The sequence below is a fragment of the Hypanus sabinus genome, chromosome 27 (assembly GCF_030144855.1).
Source record: "Hypanus sabinus isolate sHypSab1 chromosome 27, sHypSab1.hap1, whole genome shotgun sequence".
In the NCBI taxonomy this organism is placed as follows: Eukaryota; Metazoa; Chordata; class Chondrichthyes; order Myliobatiformes; family Dasyatidae; genus Hypanus; species Hypanus sabinus.
The window spans coordinates 18,071,169-18,078,259 of NC_082732.1; positions in this window are offsets into that span (position 1 = coordinate 18,071,169).

The window sequence follows — 7,091 nt, forward strand, 5'->3', positions numbered from 1 at the left end:
TTGTTAATAATGACAATAAAATTTGGCTGTAATACTAAACATGAGTGGAATCAGCATATTCAGTTTATGGCTGTAATTGACACAGCATCTAAAAGATGCCAGCTTTATGGTAGGTGGAATTCAATGTGGACAGTACTTATGCACTGAGATGAAATCAGCAATATCAAATCTTATTCATTATCTATACACAAACCTATCACTTCTTCCTATGGACGATGTTGGATTGGGTCTGCATTTCAAGCTCTTTTGATTGATAGTGTAAAGTATTGAACCAGCTATGAATGAAACTAGGAGATCATAGCAGACTGAATACTGACCATGTCACTTATTTCCATCAGAAAGTGTGAGAGAATATGTTATTTATTAGTGGAAGAGAAATGATTTCTCCTAAACAGAACTGCAGGATGAACAAGAGGTCCTGGATATGGGAGCATAGTAAATTGAGGACTGATGTTCAAGAGCAGTAGATTTTCAGGTGATTCATATTTAGGATTATAAGGTTATAGATGTAAGAATATAAAAGATGGATGCTGTCATTGAGCATAGCAGGCTTCTATTGAAGAAGCTGAATAGGCTACATTGACTCCCAAGTCTGTACTAATTTACAGTACATTCTGTACATTTTTAGCATTCATTTTGCAGCTAGGGGGCGCACACTTATTTCAAATGGTCTTACATCCGTCAAACAAAATATTTTAACAAAGATGCTGAAGCAATGTCCCAATTTTCCTGCATGTGGCCCCCTACCTGCATTCACCACTCAACATTCCAATTTTGTTTTCATTTGTCCACGTTGATATTCTCTGGAGCCTGGAGACTGATGCTCCCGATTGTCCTCTGGTGGCATCAGAGCCTGGCCAGAAACAATAGGACAATGAGTCCTGTATATTAAACTCCTCAGGCCTCTTTGACAGGTGGCAAAGCCCCAATCCCTATTCAATCATATGTCAGAGATGTCAAAGATAGTCACCAAAACATTCAAAAGTATTTAATGTGAAATAACCAATTAAAATGTTAAAAGTGATTCAATATTTTAGAAAATAAACTAAAACACAAAAGCACAAAACATTAAATAAATTACATCAGATAAATGTAACTTACCTACATTGGTACAATGACACAGCTACTGGAATTAATGAATCAATGGCCAATTTTTTTTATTTTGCTGACATTGAGGGAAAGGTTTATGAAATAACATAATGCCACTTGGCTCTTGCTGTGCTTTGACTTGAAATTTGGTTCACTACAATCTTGTGGATAGACTTAGAACTGGGTGTTCCAGTTTCCTCCCATATCCCAAAGGTATTTGCATTAGTAGATTAATTGGACATTGTGAATTGCCTCTAGTGTGTGGGTGATGACAGAATCCTGAGGGCTCTCATCCACAACAGACACATCTCACTGAAGACTTATGTCCAACAAGGCTGCGACATTTATCCAATGCTATACTTTCTCAGCATAGAGCAGTTCCTCACCCCAGTAAGTTTCCTATTGGACATCCTCAATAAATCCAATAAGCATAATAGAATCATTGAAAGGCCACACCAACAGGGCAGACAACAGTGTGTAAAAGAGAACAAACTGTGCAAATACAAAAAGAAAGAAAAAATATCATAATAAAAATAGCTAAGTGCAGACCATTAAACATGAAGAAAGGTGCAAAAGAGCTAATAAAATGCAAAACAGACTTGCAGGGTATGAATGATGTATTCAACCAATGAATGAATGTGAAACATATAAATAGCTGAGATATCAACAAGCAAAGAAAATAGATCATAGTGAGCTAAAGGGAAAACTTTTGACAGAATTTACTTCAAGGCTTAAGGAAATCTGCCAAACAGAGCTCAACCATAAAGATATCACAAAGGCAATAAACACATTTTGCTACAACCATATCAATGTATTCTTCTGGTATAATATCTTGGTCTGAAGCCCAACTTGAAAATTTACAAAGAAAAGTAAGAACTGAAATGACAATTTTTAGAAAACACTATGTATATTCGAATGTGCTTAGATTAACACTATCTAGGACAGATGGAGAAAGAGGAATAACGGACATAAAAAATTTACACAGTAGTCAGATAGCACTTCTAAGGATATATTTTCATTAATGAAAACTGGATTCAGCACTCCACATGAGCATATGCAATTCTGATAAGAAGTACACACCACTAGATTAAATGAAAGCACAACCAAGAAAACTGAAAAATTATCAGTATAGAAGAAAAAGTTAACCAATGGAAGAGCATGACCCTTCATGAAAGCCATCCCCATGATCTGAACAGACTAAATGTTGACAAGGAAGTATTGAACGCCTGGCTCAGAGTGGAGACCTCTTCCCAGAAACAGGGGTCCCTTGTGGCAACAGAGGAGCAGGTGGTTAACATGCACAAAAAAATCAAAAATACGTAATTAAAGACCAACAAATTCAAGATGTTAAATGCAGAAAATACCAAGAGAAACCAGAAACAATCCAACATATCACAGAATCCTGGAGCCAATTAACTCAATCTGATTACTTACACAGGCACAATTAAGTGGCAAACTTCATTCACCAAAATCTTGCTTTAAAATACGAACTCATAAAGGACACCAGATCTTACTATAAATACAAACCGGATCCAGTTTCAGAATCAGAGTCCCACAAATTTTGTCTACAACTGCCATCATCCCAAAGTCACTACAAAATAGCATTAAACAATAAGTCCTACACAAAAGTATTTATGTAATTCTCCAGAAAACCACAATACTAAACACCTCTAGAGCAGGCCAAAAGTTCCAGGCAATTGAAAAATGAATGTGCTTGTCTCTGCCTGTACCTCAGGTTTTACCAGCTTGAGTTAAGAAAAAAATAAAAATAATAATAATTGTTATTTCTAAAAACAGATTTTTTTCCCCAGCTCAAGCGGGTAAAATCTATGACGCAGCCACCTTTCATTATGTTTAATGTTCTGCACATACCTATTATTATTATTATTTATTTTTTTCTCAGCTTGAGCTGGTAAAGCCCAAGGTCCAGGCAGAGCCAAGCATGCTCATTTCTAATTGCTAGGAACTTTTGGACTACTCTAGATACTGCTGTGCAGCCCTAATTGTTTAATGCTATTGTGTAGTGCCTTTGGGATGATACCACTTGTAGATATTACTATCTGGACAAAGTATACCCTGTTCATGTTCCAAAATCTTTCAATTTCCTCTTTTAATTCAGGTGTTTCTGGTGTTTTTCACTTACTGATTTCTGTAAGTTATGTGTGTTTTGAATGACTATATCTATTAAGTTGTTCTTGCTTGTTTATCCTGTATTATATCTAGACAATTATTACGCATTGTCCTCTCTGTGATAACAGATTGGTCATAATATAATTTGTGGTATTCTGACTCTAAAACTGGATCAGACCTGTATTTATAGTAAGGTATAATTTATTTTATGAGTTTGTATTTTACATAAGAACATAAGAGATAGGAGCAGGAGTAGGCCAATCGGCCCCTCAAGCCTGCTCCGCCATTCAACAAGATCATGGCTGATCCAATCTTAACTCTAGTTTTCACCGAATCCCACAAGGCAACATTTTAAAGTAAAATTTTGATGAATGATGTTTGTCACTTGATTGTTCCTGTGTAAGTAATCAGATTGAGATAAACTGCTACATGATTCTGTAATATGTTGAATCGTTACTGTTTTTTCTTGACATATTCCACATTTATCATCTTGAATTTATTGGTATGCTATTATATATTTTTTTGAATTTTTTTGTTAACCACCTAGTCCTGCATTGCTACAAAGAACCTTTCTGTTTCTGGGAAGAGGCCTCCAAATCTGAGCCAGACATTCAACGCTTCTATGTCGATATTGAGTCTGCTCAGATTGTGGGGGTTTCATTCATGGATGGTCATGCTTTTCCACTGAATAATTTTTTATTCAGTAGTGACATTACCTTCATTGTTCTGGTTGTGCTCTCATGTAAGTTTAGTGGTTTATACTTCCTATCAGAATTGCATATGTTCATGTGAAGTGCTGAATCCAGTTTTCATTGATGAAAGTATATCCTCAGAAGTTTTATCTGACTGTTGTATAAATTTTTAATGTTTTTTATTCCTCTTCCCCCTTCTGTCCGACGTGGTGTTAACTTAAGAGTATTCAAATGTACATAATGTTTTTTGAAATTTGTCATTTCAGTACTTATTTTTCTTTGTAAATTTTCCAGATTGGTTTTGGAACAAGATATCATGTCAACAGAATATTTTAATGTAGGTGTAGCGAAGGTGTTTATTGCCTTTGTTATAATTTTACTGTTGAACTCTGGCAGAATTTCTTAAGACTTGTAGTAAATACTGTCAAGACTTTATCACATTATCATCACTATTATTATTATTAATAATAAATAGACAGATAATAAATAAATAAATTGATGGATGAATGAATAAATAAACAAACAAAATTGCAAGCAAGCAAGTGATAAGTATTGAGAACATGAGATAAAGAGTCCTTGAAAGGGAGTCCATAGGTTGTGGGAATAATTCAGTGATAGGGCACGTAAAGTTGAGCAAAGTAATCCATTCTGGTTCAAGAGCCTGATGGTTGACAGGTAATAACTCTTGCTGAATATGGTGGTGTGAGTCCTGAGGCTCCTGTACCTTCTTCCTTTTGGCAGAAGTGAGAAGAGAGCATTACCTGGATATTGGAGGTCCCTAATGATGGATGCTACTTTCCTGTGACAAAGTTGTATGTAGATATGTTCTAAGATGGGGAGGGCTTTACCTGTGATGGACTGGGCTGTATCTACTACTTTTTGTAGCATTTTTCTGTTCAAGGGCATTGGTGTTTCTATACCAGGCTGTGATGCAGCCAGTCAATATACTCTCCAACACAAATCTATAGAAGTTTATCAAAGTGTTAGATGTCTTGCCAGATCTTTGCAAACTTCTAAGAAAGTAGAGGTGCTGCTATGCTTTATGAATTGCAGTTATGTGCTGGGTCCAGGACAGATCCTCTGAAACTAAACGTGCTGACTCTCTCCAGCTCTGATCCCCTGATGAGGACTGGCTCATGGACCTCCAGTGTTCTACTGTTGAAGACAATAATCAGCTCCTTGGTCTTCCTTGCATTGAGAGAAATGTTGCTGGTGTGCACCACTCAGTCAGATTTTCAATCTCTCTCCGATATGCTGATTCATTACCACCTTTGACTTGGCCTACAACAGTGGTGTCCTCAGCAAACTTAAATATGGCATTGGAGGTGTGCTTAGCTACACAGCCATAAGTGTAAAGTGAGCAGAGTAGGAGGCTAAGCATATAGCCTTGTGGTGCACTGTGCTGATGTAATCTTACATGTATATTGTTTGATTAAGCATTCTTGTTTGTTTCAAGAATTAATTAATTATGAGTATATGTAAAAATACATTAATTGCATACATCATCACACTACCACGTGAACATGATACACCCACAGTTTTTTAGACTCATATTCCCGTACTCTTGAGTCTTCATTTGAATTAATTTAATGTTTTGAAGACATTGGTGTTTTTAAAATGAACCTGAGAAGGCTACCAACCTGTTAAAGCGGACTGAAAAGTTCAAGCTGAAAATACTCAGTGTGGAACAGTGAAATAAAGCAGCATGTGTCTTCAGGGAAGACACACTCGAGTTTTTGTTTAGAAAAGGCTATTACTAAAGAATTCAGGGTTTATAAAAAGTGAGTAATGGGCAATAATAATCATTGAAAAAATTCAGAAATAGTTGGCTACATTGGAAAGTTTGATGAGTTTGATTACAGAACAGGTAACTGGCTCAAGTATACTGAGCTATTGAACAGTATTTTGAAGGAAATGAAATAGCCAACAAGAAACAGGTGTCAATTTTGCTGTGGATTAGGTTTAAAGGCATGCAGTATACTTCGAGGTTTGACCGCTCCAACCATACTTGCAGAAATTAGCCATGCTACTATTGTAAAAGTAATGCAGGAACATTTGGAACCAATGCCATTATTGATTGCAGAATGCTTTAAATTTCATAAGCAGAATCAAAAGGAAGGGGAGTCCATTTCAACATACATGGCTTAATTAAAAAGATTGAGCATTGTAAAAGGTAGGGCATTAAAGAATGCAGTAGAATAGAGTGATCTAGGAATAATGGTGCATTGTTCTCTGAAGGTGGAATCTCATGTGGATAGGGTGATGAAGAAAGCTTTTGGTGTGCTGGCCTTTATAAATCAGAGCATTGAGTATAGGAGTTGGGATGTAATGTTAAAATTGTACAAGGCATTGGTAAGGCCGAATTTGGAGTATTGTGTACAGTTCTGGTCACCGAATTATAGGAAAGATGTCAACAAAATAGAGTACAGAGAAGATTTACTAGAATGTTACCTGGGTTTCAGCACCTAAGTTACAGGGAAAGGTTGAACAAGTTAGGTCTTTATTCTTTGCAGTGTAGAAGGTTGAGGGGGGACTTGATAGAGGTATTTAAAATTATGAGGGGGATAGATAGAGTTGATGTGGTTAGGCTTTTCCATTGAGAATAGGGGAGATTCAAACAAGAGGACATGAGTTGAGAGTTAGGGAGCAAAAGTTTAAGGGTAACACGAGGGGGAATTTCTTTACTCAGAGCGTGGTAGCTGTGTGGAACGAGCTTCCAGTAGAAGTGGTAGAGGCAGGTTCGGTATTGTCATTTAAAGTAAAATTGGATAGGTACATGGACAGGAAAGGAATGGAGGGTTATGGGCTGAGTGCAGGCCAGTGGGACTAGGTGAGAGTAGGTGTTCAGCACGGACTAGAAGGGCCGAGATGGCCTGTTTCTGTGCTGTAATTGTTATATGGTTAGTTTGGTAATGGGCTTAATGATACATTGAGAGATTGTTTAGTTTGTGGAATCTTAAAGGAAAGCATTCCAAACTGGCTCATCACTGTAGCACAACTTACATTTAAAAGAATAGTCAAAATTGCTGTTTCAATGGACACCACAGACAGATACAATTGAGTGCAGTCCAGAATGAAAATGAGCATGAATAAAATTGCTACACCTAAACAAAAACCTGCCTGGCCAAACAAATTGAGTTAGTATTGTTGTAGGGGCTCACACACACCAAACAAATGCAG